The sequence below is a fragment of the Condylura cristata genome, unplaced genomic scaffold (assembly GCF_000260355.1).
Source record: "Condylura cristata isolate star-nosed mole 26May11 unplaced genomic scaffold, ConCri1.0 scaffold00017, whole genome shotgun sequence".
Classification (NCBI taxonomy): domain Eukaryota; kingdom Metazoa; phylum Chordata; class Mammalia; order Eulipotyphla; family Talpidae; genus Condylura; species Condylura cristata.
Genome location: NW_004567118.1, coordinates 40,689,032 through 40,705,215, shown reverse-complemented (window position 1 = coordinate 40,705,215; position 16,184 = coordinate 40,689,032).

Below are 16,184 nucleotides of genomic sequence, written 5' to 3'. Positions count from 1 at the left end.
ACATACCTTTCTTGTTCCTATCTTAGGGAAAAGCCTTTCACATTTTAAAAAGATTTATTTATGCAAAGGAGAATCTGCCAGAGGTGCAGTGGTGGAAGTATTCACCAGAGACACAATGGGGAGCAGAACAAGTATATGAATTGAAATACACTGCTGAGGTGAATCAGAGAGGTCTGCTGTGTCATGTGAGCTAGCTTTCTGGATCAAATTCATGTTGTGGTGGTTTGCAATAGCGTATGTTGTGTCTTTAACCCCTGCGTCACCAGCGAAGCCCCAAACCTTTCAGTTTTTAACACTGAATTGTGGTTATAACTATGTGGACTTTATTATATCGAGATACTTTAATTCACAATTTATTAGAAACTTTTTTGATAAATGGGTGTGGAATCTTATGAAATGCTTTTTTTCGGTACCTATTGAAATGACTATGTGAATTTTCTCCTTTTGGATTAATGTGGTAAATGTTACTGCTTGCAAAATTTATGTGAAACAACTTTGTATCTCTAAAGCTAAATCCACTTGGCCTTAATGGATGATTTGCTTAATATATTGCTGGATTAATCCCCAAAGATTGTCTTGGGGACTTTTGCATCTATGTCCATCAGGGTAGTTGCCTAAGTTTTACATTTGTACTGTTAATGCCACACTAATATTGGCATTATAAAATGTGATATGGAGCTTTCCTTACTGTTCAATAATTTGTTGAACGGTTGAGGTTAGATCTTTAAAGTATGAAATGCTTGTATTCAGGGAAAAAACAATCAGTGGACCTTGAAGGGATTATGTTGATTTGAGTAAAACAAGTCAAAAAGTGAAAGGCAGATATCAAATAGTTTCACTTATCTGTGCAATATAAGTACACAAAACACTTCTTTTTCATTAAAGAGTTAGAACAAAATTTGAATTTATCATGAAGACTATCATGGTGACCTGAGAAAACAGGGTGGAGAGAGGAAGGGATGGGCGAATGGAGAGGTAAGGTGTGGGCATGCATGACAGGGTGGAAGGGAAACAAAAGTCTGGAAATGAAAATTACAGAAATGGAAATGAAAAATCTTGGAGGGGTTCAACAGCACACTGAGCTGCAGATAAAAGAAAAATCAGATTTGTAGACGGAGTAATAGAACCTAAGTATTCTGCAGAACAAAAAGAAAACAGTTTGAAGAAAACTGTCTTGTGAGACATCATTAGACACAGCAACATGTGTAGAATGAGAGTGCAGAAAGGAAGGAGGGAAAAGGAGGGGAAAAAACATGGCATTACTGGCTGAAAACAACAAACGTGACTAAAACTTTAAACCACAGGCAATCTAGTAAGATGAAAACAAACAAACAAAAATCCACCTTTGACTCACAGTCAAAGTGTGAGACTAAATAGAGGTAGTTTTATAAGTAACAAGAACAAAACTCTTCTTCATTTAAGAGAAGGCCACAAAAAGAATAATCAAAATTCTCATAGAAACTTTAGTGCTGAAGATGAGAGATTCAACAGGCTGCTCTTTGAATTCTAAATAACTGCAGGAGGCCTTGTGAACTAAAAGGCTTGATTCTTATTTTAAAATGCAAGATGTTTTACAAGATGTGTGTCTACACACACATATGAATGCAGTGTTGCAATATTGTCAGTTTAATCAGTTTTCATTGATTTCAGAAGCAAAAATTCTAGAAACTGATAAATACAGAGAGAAGGTTTAAATATTTCGATTTTCTATATCGTTAGTGTAAGCGGGTAGGAAGTATCAAAATTATTTACAAAAGAACCTAAAAGCTGGGGGTTTTGGGTCTGTGCCCCTGTACGGGGATGGAGACAGCTAGAACCTAGTCAAGGTAGCTCACGCTTCCTTATCAGCCTGAGGCCCAGAATTGCTAACTAAGCTAAACTGCTAAGCCAAACTGCTTTCCTTCAGTTAGCTTTGTAAATTTTGGACAATTATTCAATCTTATGTAACCATTACAGTAAAAAACCTGTAATACAAAATTATAAATATAAATTGTCAATTATAAATTTATATTCTGTGTTTGGGTTTATGCAAGCAAGGAAAAACACAGTGTGTGGGAAAGTTGCAGTTTCAGATAGTGAGCATCTAAAAAGTATAGTTCCCTGAGGTAAGTAAAAGTTCCAAGAACCAACACAGATTTTCCAAAGATATGAAGCTGAGGGAGCTCAAGTAGTGATGGCAAAGGAACCAGGAGACAACTGAATCCACTTTACTAGCAAAGTGACCTAGGACTGTCTTGACAGGGTGGGGGCTGAAAGGTCAGCGGGGGTGGGGGTGGGAAGGTAACCCGAGGGAGGGGCTGGCATTTTGCCTCCTGCTCTGACACTCACCCCCTCCCCTCAGGAGGCTTTTGTGACCAGGTCCCACCTCTATGACCAGGGCCTGGGTTTTTAGGCCCCGAGTGCACGCCCAGGGCTCAGTTGCTCAAGAGCAGCTGTGCGATTCAGGTCATGGAGAATTTTCTCTTGTCTCTGAATAGCGCTTTGGCTTGTTGGCTGAGCCCCAGCTGCGATGGCTGGGTGACTGACACCATCTTCACCTTCCTGTGCGGGCTGGGGCTCTACTTCCTGTTCCCTCCCTGGCTCCAGAGTGTTCTGTCCTCACTACCACCTAGGAGGGACAGAACCATCAGGAAGGTAAGAAGTCCTTGGCCAGACCCAATGCACAGGGATCTCTTTTGTGTTATTTCTGCTTTCTTTGGCCATGTTGAGAGACTCCTGGGAAGGGAGAGAATAGACCATCTTTCTCAGGAAAGATGAGTCTGGAGACAAGCAGGCCAAGGAGGGGTGAAAGTGGGCACTAGCATTTCTACATGAAGATCTTAGACCAGGGTCTCACATGGCACCCAAGGTCAGGTTGCCTGAGAGGGGTGACCTCTGTGGGAAGCCAGGCTCCCGAGCACTGTTCACCTGGTGGCCAGTGTAGGGGCAGCTTCTCAGCTGAGCTGATGGGGCCAAGCTGAGACCTGGGAGCCTCTGGGCAGGATGGAGCAGAGCCCTGGTCCCAGGTAGCAAGTCTCATCTGAGCTGATGGAGCTCAGCACCTGGAAGTCTAAGGATTTGTGTTCCCTGGGTAGAGGGATAGACCCATATGGGTCTGACACAGAAGATCCTTTTCTGTTATTTTCTAGAAGAAAATCTTCAGAAATGAGAAAAGAATCAAGAAATGTGGAGTGTCACTTTCATGTATATTTAGTTTCCACAGGTAATGAGAGAATAGTGAGAAATGGAGAAATGTGTCCCAGCTTATTTTATTTTTGCCTCTTCTCTCAGCATCAAAAGGAGCGGAAAAGGAGGGACAGAAGCATAAAAAAATGTGCACTTTTGAAAGGTGAGAGGATGTAGGTCTACCTGAAATAGTGTCACCCCATTTCTCCGGACCCCGAGTCCCTGCACCCAGTTCACGGATGTCAGGGCACAGAGCATGGCGGAGGCAGTGGGGTGAGATGGAGCCTGACACCTCCCAGATTCCAGGTGCAGGGGACAGAGCTGGGAATGTGTGCTGTGGGTAGGGGCAAGTGGCAGAAGTGGCCCAGGGGTGGGTGGCCTGGGGGTGGGGGTGCTCAAGTCCAGCTGGGGACAAGGTGCTTAACCTGCTCAGATCCCTCTGGAAGCCCCTGCCCCCCCCCACCCACAGAGCAGTAATGGGGCCTCAGGATGGAAATGACTGTAAATGACAGCGCACCCCCACCTTGAGATGTGCCTTGGCTGTGAGGCATCAGGGGGCCTTGGACTTGAGACAAAGCCTCCAAAGGTCTCTTGGAGGGGAAGTCCTTAGCCTCCTGTCAGGCCCCTCGGTCCCTGCCTTCACCATGAGATGTGGTGTCCCAATTTCCAGTGTACAGAGATTTCCTACAAGAACTGGAAGAGGCTCGAGAGCTGATTTCACTGCTGCAAAGGTAAAAGATCTTTCCACCTTGCCTGCATTCACCCAGAGCCCCGGGTGGGACCCCAGAGCTGTAGCCTTCAGGGGTTAAACTGCCAACAGTAAACTCTGAGGACTGAGTACTGTTAAATCCTTGGGGTGTTAGAACAGGGCCATTGTGAGGTCAGCCTGGGGCAGTGGAGGGAGCCTGGGATGTGGGTGCCCACTCAGTCTGGCCCTCAGCCCCTCTGTTCTGGGCCTTAGCTTGTGCCTCCTGTCTTGTACAGTCACCTAAGGGTGTACCCTGACAAGGGAAGCTACCATCAGCCCTTTGGTCACGATCCCCCTCGTGGGGTGTGGGAAGGAGCACCTGCCAGAGCCCCCCAGCCTCCAGGGAGACGAGTAGAAGACGCTGCTCCTGCCGTGTCCCCATCAGCCTCTCCGACCACGCACTCCTTGCCGCTGGCCTCCACCCACTCTCCAGGACCTATTATTTCCTCACGTTCTGATCATTCAGAGTCATACCTGACCGCCCCTGAGCCATCAGACTCTCCTCTTCCCCTGGAGTGCCTTTCCTCACAACCACCTGCTCCTTCACATGGTCCCTCAGCAGCCCCTGGCCCACAGGCCTGCCTTCCATCTCTGCTGACCTCCTCTGCTGGCCACCCACATCGAGACTCCAGCCTGCCTCTTCCTGAGTGTGACTCACTGCCACGGCCAATGGGCACTTTCCAATACACTTCCCCATATATCCCTTGGCCATGTGCTCCCATTCAAACTATGTCAGGTCTAGGACGCTCAAAACGTCCTTTTACATCCTTGTCCTGGTGTGATTCCAGAGTTGCCGAAGCCTTGAGCCTTGCAGCATGGTCACATCCTGAGTCCCTGCAAAGGCCCATTTCCAGCACCATATTAGCCCCATTATGGGGAGGTGCTAGAAACTGAACTGTGGAGGTTCGTAGTCAGATACTTTCAGTCCTGACTTCCGGAAGCTACTGGAGATGAAATTTTGGAAGGAGAGAGGAGACAGAAGGGCCTGATAGTCACCTAAATCCTTTGGGGAATGTGTTCAAGACTGGATGACACCTAGAGTATCATCAGTGACCCACCATTCTGGAGCATGAAGGACAGGTCAGGGAAGCTACTGTGTGCAGAAAGCCACATGTATTGAGATTGGGGGGGGGCACTTACAGAAGAAGTAGTCAGTCTCCCTGAATCTCCAGAATCTGCACAGTGGTTACCTTCGGCTTCGTCAGGGTCTCTGGATCCCCAAAGGAACTTCCCTCTGTGCTGTTTGACAACTGTGTAATGTGTTACCCATGCAGATTCAGGGAGTTGCAGGAGAACCTTCTCATCATTCTCTAGCACAGAACTTACTTCAGTCGCCTGTGGTCCAACCCCAACATGGACCCCACTCTATGGGATGCACCTCAGGTTCAGGCCCAGACCAAGGCCCACGTCACACCCTACTCTCCAATCCCAATGACTTCACAACCATCCCAAAGTGTCTCCTGTTGCATATCCACCCTGTGTCCCAGAAGAGGTCAGCATCTTTAATGCCAATGGCAATTCCTAACCTCGTGTGTAGCCAACTACAGAAGGAGCTGGAAAGCTGGACTTCAGCCCCTGTGCATGGAAAGTTGCAAGAGGGTTTCAGCAAAGTACTCCGCATCACGTACCAGAACTCTGAGGATGCCCATGCCCGAATTATCAAAAGGAGGGATACTGAGGCCCTAAACAAGATGTCCAAGTACACAAAAAACATTCTTAGAGTTGGGGCCTCGTTGTTGTTATAGTCTCAGCCCTTCATCCATAACTGCCCATCTGGACAGCCTGAGCTCCATTTCTGACCAGTGAAATAACACACATTGCAAGCAGACCTTCCTACCAGTGCTATCCTTAGATTATTTCAGTAGATCTGTCCATTCTGTTCCATAATTTGTCTGTGGTGAACATTCACCTCCCCCCCCCCAAAAAAAATCTGCCCTCAATTCACTTCTTCAACAAAAATGTAAACAAATAAAATCTTTTAAAAAAATATGCATCCTGAGATTCCATTTGGTCACTAAGTTAGGCAGATTCATGAAGGTCGGAACCCCCTGGACGGTCATCATTCAGGCTGGTGATCAGGTGTGAGGCAGGTATGCATTGGACAATGGGGCATTGCCAAGGTCTTTTTCCACCTGCCCCAAGTAGGGACTGTCCTTCCTGGGTATGGAGCAGGGTGAGACTGTGCACTGTCCCCCTCTAAGTATGGGCCACTGTGAATAGAGTGGGAGGTTGGAGACAGGTGCAAAGTAGCTGAGGATTGCCCAGAAACAGTCAATGACCCAGGTCTGACACCCCACTATTTAACAAGCAGTGATGAAAGAAGTCATAGAGGTCAGCAACTGGCTTTACCCAAATAGCCCCACACAAGCTGCCCGGGCACCTGGCAGCTTCTCAGAGAAGTAGTTTCTCAGAGGAGCAAAGCCCTCAAGCAGGGAAGGTTCACATCCCACTCAAAGGATGTCTAAGGAGCCTGAAAGGACTGTGGGGCTCAGGAGGGTCTCCAGACCTGGGGTCTTACTCCACACCCTGTGGCAGAGGACAGGAGGGCCTCGGTGGTGAGGGTACAGACCTGGGACCATGCCAAGTCCCCCTGGGCTCCCACTCAGCTTGCTACAGAGACAGTGTGGAAAGAGACCCTCAGACAGGATGTGTCACAACAGCTGAGGGAACTGTCCAAGGGGCGCAGGTGAGATGACCCCGCCCTGCTGTTACACTGGCCTCTCTGCCTCCAAGTGACTGTAGAGCTTGGGTGCCAGAAACACAGTGGGCCCAGCACTGGCATCACTCCCCATTAGGGTTCCCCTCCAGGAGTTTCCTTGTCCCATGGGTGAGGGGGTCAGACTATCCCCAGCACCTGTCAGTGACCCTCACATAGGACCTGGACCAGGATACCAGGCAGAAAGGACAGACCAGCTCTGGCCAGTTTCTCCCTGATGCCTGTGTCTGGGCCCCTCCTGGGCAGTGACCCTGACAGACCCACACAGAGACCTCTGACAGACACACACCAAGCCCCTCCCAGACCTGCACAGAGAGACCCCATCAGAGGCCCCCACACGGAGACCTCCCGCACCCGCCCACACACACAATGGGTGCAGAACTCAGGGGCTCTCCAGGTGTCTGAGCATCCTCCATTGGCACGTCCTTCACAGACGGGGGCCCACCCATGGCAGCACAGGAGCAGAATCTGTGATTCACTATCACCTCCCCCCATTCCCACCTCAAGTCACTCAGACATCCTCAGTGTTCCAGCTGGCACTCTCTGCTTGGTGCTCATCAATGTAACCTTTGGTGATATGCTGCCTCTAAACAAATGGATTATGCATTTGACCTTATCCCACACTTAAGAAAATGACAGATTTTTAACATGAGTAAAATGCTGCCAACACCCCGTAAGAGAAAATACCGCATTTACCCCATTTTGCCGTCATCCGGCAGGGATTAATGTCACATTTTTTGAAGTTCATGAGGAGGCAGCTCTGACCACACTGACTGCCTTCTCTTCTCAGTAAAGTAAGTGCTGCAGCAAATATGCTCTAAGTAAGTGATGCAGCAAATATGCTCTAAGAATAAAATCAACCAGCAAAAGCCACCTGGAACCGCTCTGGCCTCCCAGGTAACTGAGCAGCGAGCACAGTAGTCTGTATATTATAGATGAGGTCAGGCTCATGGGCTTTGTTTTAGTTATAAATGGAAGCGTCTAACAATTACATGAAGGTTTTTACAAATGAGTCAGGCTTCTGGCTAGATTTCCTCTCATACTACTTAATTTCTGGTTTCTCAACATGTGGGGAGGCCCTCACACATCTCCTGGGTATGACAGTATCCTCATGTGTGGCTCACATCGCCTAAACGGACAGACTACTTAGAAGTCAGTTTTAAAAGAGGTCTTAAAAATGCAGCTTTGTGGCCCTCCCTGGTGGCGCAGCGGGTTAAAGCACTGCACTGAGAATCTAAAGCCGCTTCCGCATGGGTTCGATTCCCGCCTGCCCCGGAGGTGGCCACATGGCGTGGCAGACCTCTCCTGGCCCGCCCGCTGCTCCCCTCAGCAGTGTACTTCGTCGATCTGCCTGTTCTGTTCCCCTCTCTGTCTCTGGTGAAGCCTCTCGCCGCCCCTGAGCCTCTGGCCTGTACCCCAGTTCTGTATGCACAAATGAATAAATCTTAAAAAAAAAAAAAATTCAGCTTTGTGAGACTCTCCCTGGTGGTGCAACAGGTTAAAGCACGGCATTATGAAGCTCTACAAAGCCACTGCAGTACGAGTTTGATCCCTGACCCTGGAGGTGATCCACATGGTGTGGCAGACCTCCTCTTACCTTCCCACTGCTACCCTCAGCAATGTACTTTGCCAATCTGCCTGTTCTGCCCCTGACTCTGTCACTGATGAATCCTCTCACCCATCACACCTCTGACCTGTACCCCAGTTCTGCAAGCATAAATAAATCTTTAAAAAAAAAAAATGCAGCCTTGCAAAGACTTGGCAGTAGGCTTTTTATTTGCATTTTAGGACAAATACCTTCAAGCACATTGATACCTTCTTAAAATCCATTACTTTAATCTGCACTTCAGATCGACACCTTGCAATGCAGCTACCAAAGGGCGCCTTAGTGTCCGAGTAGAGCACAGTGCACAGCAGTCATGAGCGTGTACATTCACACACAGAAGGTGGACGGCAGTAGGCAAAGATCCTCACCTTGTCTGCCCAGCACTCTCCAAAGGGAGCTCCTCAGTGAGCCCACCTATTTCTTGGTGCTTACAAGCTGGTCCTTTTCCTCACCTTGTTACAATCATTTGAATGACACCTATCAAGCATGTATCTAGGGTAACTCTCAGATTATCCACTGGGAAGCAGGCAAACTGTCTTTTGTCTTGGAGCAGAGCTGACAGAAGGGTTCTTGTGGCTGTGGCAGGGCAACGAGGAAGATGAAATGGTAAGAATGGTAAGAAAACAAGGCGCAGTCTTCATGAATCTCTTTGGGCTGGAGACAGATTTTACTGCATGAATCACACTAATACTACTAATATCTTCATTCTGGTAGGTGCTATTAAAGAACAGAGAGAAGATGGAGGGAACAGATTATGCAAAGGCCTTTCAGGGAACTGAGAAAGAACAAGTGTGAGTGTAGCAGAGGCTATGGGCAAGGTGAGAAGGGGCTGTGCTAGGACATCCTTTAAAAAGTTAAAAATGTCTTCTTCAGTGTCTGTACATCAGAACAGTAGTTTACTTGCCTATTCACAGATAAAAGCTTCCCAATAGATTTTGAAGAAATGAGTTATATTGGACATGAAACACAGGTGTGTGTGTGTGTGTTTTGAACTCACCATATAGGGTGACACTTGAATAAAGAAGAAGTGGCAAGTCAGAAATTCAATTATTTGGCATATATTTCTGAGCACCTGGTGTGAGCAGAATGCTGTTTTAGGACCTGGCAATACAACAGTGATGCAGGTAAGGCAAGGCCCACATCCTCAGGGAATTTACATTTTAGAATCAGGCGACACCAGTAAGGAAGGGCTAGTGGATGGAAGTACACTGTCAAGAAAGTAAGTGTTGGAGTTGATTTCTAGTCCCAGAATTTTTATGGAGATTTTTATTTGGTAGCTCACATATTATCTAAGGAGAGGAGGAATCTGGATGAACAGGGACCAAAAGAAATCCAAGAATTGCTAAGAAACTTGGATGAGGTCTAGCACACAAGTCTCTCACAGCACACAAGCCATGTTCACAATCCTCAGGGTATCTCATGGCCTACCACACTGCATCCCTTCTTGCTACCTTCACCTGCTGCCACATTCCCTCTGACTCACTCCTTTCCAGGCTCTTGGGCCTCCTCCTTCTGCCAGAAAGATTCTGACAATTCTCCAAAAGTCAGTCAGCCCACTGAAGGGCTGCCTGGGAAAACCTACCTCCTCGGACCCGTTCAATTCTCCACAAGAACAGGAAACATAGGTTTTGGCAGCCTGAAGGAAGGCCTCTGAAAAACTGGGTATTGCTGTTCGGAAGGAAAGCAGTGGGGGAGGCAGTGGGCACAAGCACAGTCCTGGGCCCCAGGGGCCGTGGGGAGTACACTGACTACACATCTGTGACCCCTCAGGTATATGCTTCCACTCCATGCAGAAATGTAATGCCCAGTACAGGGTAATTTCACTATAATGCAGGTCCTCAAATAACACTATTTTTTTTCAGGTTCCAACATTATATGCTGATAAGAAGACAACATGGGACCAGCTCTCATTATTGGTCCTTTCTTTAAAATTACAATTTCCAGGGCTCTCTCTGGTGGCACAACAAGTTAAAGGGCAGCACTGCAAGCAGGCTGCGGCTACTTCAGTGCAAGTTCAATCCCTGGCCCAGGAGGTGATCCGCATGGTGTGGCAACCTCACCTGTCTTGCCCACTGCTCCCCTCAGCAGTGTACTTCGTCAATCTGCCTGTTCTGCTCCCCACTCTGTCTCTGATGAAGCCTCTCACTGCCCCTGCACTTCGGGCCTGTACCCCAGTTCTGTATGCACAAATAAATAAATCTTTTTTAAAAATCACAATTTCCTAGGCTTATGGCAGATAGTGAGGGTAGATTCACTGCTCTGAGCAAAGTCAAGATTACTCAAATAAATGACATGGAAAAATCTGTTTTACTTTAGGAGAAAAATAATTAAGGCCCAGCTCTCTCATTATACAAACAATTTTCAGAGCAATTAGAAAACTAATGGTAAATGACAAACTAAAGCAAGTATGGGAGGAAAACACCACTTGGCCTTTTTAAGAAGAATAAAGCCTAGATGCAATAAGGGCAGAATGACACTTTATGTAAAATCTAAAAGGTAGTTTGAGAAAAGATAACATAAAAACTACACCAAAACTGTAAAACAATAAGTCACTAGGAAATAGTAAAAAATATTAAGAATCTACGAAGACTTCCAATAAATCCATAAGAAAATGTGAAATAACCAAAAGAAAGGTGGTCAAAAAATATGCAGTGGTGAGTCACAGAACAGTAAATGCCAGTAAACAGAAAAGGTTGCTCAACCTCATGAATAACCAGCAACCTGAAAACCATAATTCAGAAAGCTGTAATTTTACCTACATTAAATTGGGGGGGGGGGAGTTTTAAAAACTGATAAGCTCCATTATGAGCTGAAGTGTGGGTATAATTTCAAACATCCCCAATTACAGGAGCCATTCTGGAGAGCATATGGCAGAGATTGTGAACATTAACATGAATCGCCATTCACTGAAAGTCCACTCTGAGGAGACTTGTAGGAGTACTCCGAAGTGCAGAGAGACACACACAGGGATGTTTATGGCAGCTCAGTGGAGAAAATATTTTCACCAACAAGAACATATTTAGATGAAGTAGAACAAGAAATACATATAACAAATCATTGCTAGAAATATCATTACAAAAATTACAAGATTTAGAGCACAAATAACAGAATAACACAAGTTGTATAAGAACATTAGTCCAGCTACACTGCGGACATCCAACCCAATTAATTATGCGCACACAGGAGGTTTGCATGTGCCCACTGAGGTTCCACATACAAATTGCTACATGAAAATACCTGCAAACCCTTAGAAAGTCTGTGCAGGACTGTTTCCTTCTGATAAGATACCCCTGTTACCTATATAACCTAGAAGTAACTAATTCAGTTGCTAATGCAACATAACACTCCATGCGCCCAACCGCCAGCACAGAACCCTCTAGCCAGAGAGCCCAGGGCGGGCCTGCACCAGACGGCACGGGAACATCTGCCAATCATGCTCTCACCATTTTTCTCCCTTCTCAGACCGAGAGCCAAGTCCCTACTGTCCCCTACCCACCCAGCCAAGCCCCAGATTTCTACCTGTGCTCTCAACCAACAGAAGCGCCGTCTAGAGACCAGAGATGCTGTGCAGAGCGGAGGCAGCCTCACCGGCGATGGCTAGATGATGTCATGATCAGCGCATGATATGACGTAAGCCTCCTTCCCCAACACGCACAGTTTTGGAGCAGCCAGCCCAAGAATGCCAGTCTTCCAGCACAGCTGCTGCCTGTACCCAATGCCACCAGCTCATAGATCTCCCTGGCATGGCCCTTGGCACCCAGCACCTCTCTCCAGAATGGCAGGGGCCACGTGCCCCTCACAGGCCTGCCAGTATGGCGAGCTCTCTTCCACCAGGCCGTCAAAGCTGGTGCTGACCAGGGCCACCCAGCACTGCTCTTAGGTCAAGGTGTTCTCTACACTCTGGGATGTGGCTGGAGGCCTAATTCAACCTGTAGCTTGAATGTTTGCCAGCAAATAGAGTTCCTTTCTCCTCACCCCCACCCTAATCTTGGTCCAGACTTCTTTGTAGGTGGCCACCTAGTTGATTTACATGTATGTCTTAGCCTCTGCCCAGGAGTTATTCTGGGGAGACAGATGAAAGATACATTGCTAAATCAGGTTGTGTGGGGGTAGAGAGAGGAAGACTACATATACTGTTTCAAAACTTCAAAATGAGTTTTCTCAGCATTATATTGTTCAAATAGCACAGTCACTTGAAATTGAATATGCATAAAAGCATGCTCAGTTCTTAGGTTAATGGAGTCTTTATAAATTGATTTATTTTATTTTTCAATTTTTTAATATTTTATCACATCGTTTTTGTTTTTGCACATTACTGATACCTCCCATCAGGTGCAGTCCCCATAATTTTCCCAGCACCACAGCATGCCCTAACCATCATCAAGAGAAGAGAAGGGAATAACATATTCAAAAATGCCCAAGACAAAAAAATGCCTACCAAGAATTCCTTATCCTGCAAAGCCCTCTTTCCTTTATGAGCAAAAAATCTTCAGAATTTCACTACTACTAAGCCCTCACTTCAGAAAATAATAAAAGAATCCTTAAAATATAAACCAACAGAGGAATGAACAGAAAGAACTGAACAAAGTATTGAACAGAACCACAAAACAATGAACAAAACGGAAATTACAATTTCCCTCTATCAATAATCATCTTAGGTGTTAGCAGAATAAATTCATCAATAAAAAGACACACAGTAATATGCCAGAATAGAAAAAAGAACCCAACATTCTGCTGTCTCCAGAAAACACCTAAGCTCTAAAGATAAACATAGATTGAAAGTAAAGAGTTGGAAAACAATTTCACAAGCAAATGGCATCTGAATCAAGGCAGGAACAGCCATACTTATATCAGTGTATATAAAATACACTACCACCTGAATGAAACAGGTGACAGGAGACATATACAAAAGACACCAGCAAGACATAACACTCAGTAATATTTACTCAACAAATAAAGGAACACCAAAATACATTAGGAAATTACTACCATCCGGCCCTCCCTGATGGCACAGCAGGTTGAGCTAAGCCAAGCCATGGCTGCTTCAGTGCCCAGTTTGATCCCCACCCTGGAGGTGATCTGCCTGTTCTGCTCCCCACTCTGTTTCTGGTGAATCCTCTCACTGCCCCTGCACCTCTGGCCTGTATCCCATACCTGTATGCATCAATAAATCAAAATCTTAAACAAAAAATGAAAATTACTATCATCTCTGAAAATAGACATTAGAAAAATAAGTATACATAGTGGGAGACTTCAAAATCACATTCTCACCAATAAAGAGATCAATGGGACAAAAAACACAAACAAGGGCACAACAGCCCTAAGTAAAGATCTAAGATCACACAGGCCTATGAAACATCTATAGGACAATGCACCAAAGAAAAACCAAATTCACATTTTTCTCAAGGGCATACGGATCATTCAATAGAATCGACCATGTATTAGGTCACAAGACATCCATCAAGGAGCACATGAGTTAAAATCATACCAACTTTCTTTCCTGACCATAAAGGCATCAAATTAGAAATCAGCAATGAAAAGAAGCAAGGAATGTCCCCATTACATGGAGACTGAACAACTACTAAAGATCAATTAAGAAATAAAGAAGAAATTAAGATACCTTGAGATAAATGAAGAGGACAAATTTCCAGAACATCTTGGACACAGTAAAAGCAGTATTAAGAGGTAAGTATATAAAAATGCAGGCCCATATAAAGAATCAAGACCCCAGAGAAATAACATAAGCTCACATTTTAAAGAACTAGAAAAGAACAACAAAAAACCTAATAGCCAGTAGAAGAAAGAAAATAATAAAAATTCAAGCAGAAATGGCTGAGATACAAAAAGGTCAATTAACGCAAAAGCTGGTTCTCTGAAGCAATAAAGTAGACAAACCTCTAGCCAGGCTCACCAAAAATAAATAAATAAATAAAATAGGGAGAAAGTCAAATAAAAAGGATTATAAAATAAAAAGTATTATAAATGAAAGAGTAGGAATTACAACAGATACAACAGCTATCCAAAGGGTAATCAGACCTTACTATGGCCATTTATACATAAACAAGTTCAATGATCTACATAGTGTACATTTTAACATATTGTGCTTATTACTCAGTATTTTCTAATACTAATTGCTAATTCTGCACAAGGATTTAAATACTAAAAATCAGATAAATGCTATGTAAGCTTCCTCTCAAATGAAATATTGTGTTATTTCTATTAGTTATTTCTATTAGTTTAAAAGCCTTCTTACTTTTGTGATGCAAACTAGAACCTACAATTGTCCGAATCTGAATAAAGAGGAAAAGAAAACCTAAGCAAACAAATATAAGCAGTGAAGTTGAAGCACTCACCCAAAACAGAATCCAAGAACAGATGGTTTTACAAATGAGTTCTACCAAACATTCACTGATAAACACCTGTCTAATAAACATGCTGGTGAAACAATTGTTGCTGGTAAGCAAACAATGAAACAAGACTGTACTGTCTCATCCCACAAACAAATATCAACTTGAAATGGATAAAATATTTGTGTTACATGTCTTTTGCAGCAACTTGGATGGAGCTGGAAAAGATCATGCTTAGTGAGATAAGCCAGAAAGAAAAAGAAAAATACTAGATGGTTTCACTCATAGCAGAAGTATAATGGACCAGGCGAGAAAATAACAAGAATAACGAACAGCCATATACCAGAGACATTTTGTGGGGGTGGAGTGGGGGATGGGACCAAAAAACGGAAGTGCACGGGATTATGGTGATGGCACACTGGTGACTTGGTGATGGGAAACCCGCCGGGATTACAATTGAGATGGAAAAACAAAGATGTACAAAGTGATGTAAAAATAAACTGTTACAAAATGATAATAATAAAAAATAAAAAAAAATGATTTGTGTTAATACCTGAAACCATAAAATAGGTAGAAGAAAATGTAGGCGAAACGCTATGTTATGTATAACTTCAGAAACAACATTTAAGATTCATCTCCAAAAGCAAGGAAAATGGAAGATAAACACTTTACACTACATCAAACTAAAATCTTTTTTTTAAAGATTTATTTATTTATGCATACAGAACTGGGGTACAGGCCAGAGGTGCAGGGGCTGCGAGAGGCTTCACCAGAGACAGAGTGGGGAGCAGAACAGGCAGATCGAGGAAGTACACTGCTCGCCACCAGGGAGGACCCAAAACTAAAATCTTTTTTACAGCAAGAGACAGTAACCAAAACAAAGAGACAGGGGAAAAAATGATTCCACACCATACACTCTATAAAGGACTATTATCAAAGACCTTCAGAGAACTTACACAACTTAACAAAATGCAATAAAAAAATGGGCAGAAGAACTAAAACTTTTCCAAACAAGAAATGCAAAAAGGCAGAAGCACATGAAAATATGCTTCACATAATTTATTATCAGGGAAATTCAAATCAAAACCACAATGAGATACAACCTCACAGCAGAATGACCCATATTTAAAGAAAATAAATAAATAAATAAAAACCCTGGCAACAACAAATACTGATGACTTGTGACCCATGGGGCTCTCTTAATGGAAAATAACAACAAATAAAGTTAAGTACCTTGAAAGTATTTCCATTTTATAGTTTTCACCTTTCTACTAATCCCAGCTCTGCATCACAGAGAGGTGACCTTGTCACAAAGACTGATGCCTGAGGGGAGGGGTCAGAGAAGGAGCAGGCAGGACCAAGGCCCTGACCACAGGGCCCAGCCCTCCACCTGCCTTCCTGGACCTCCCAAACCTTAATTTTTTCTTCAACACATCCAGATTGGAATTATTACCCAGTTCCTGGTATCATCAGGAGACCTTGGCTTGAACCCATCAATTGCATGACCTTTGAAATTCCTAAGTTCTCACAGAAATTTTGACTATTTCTGAGAGAATTTTACTTTCAGAATCTCCTCAGATTCAGCTCCATTTTTTATGCTAT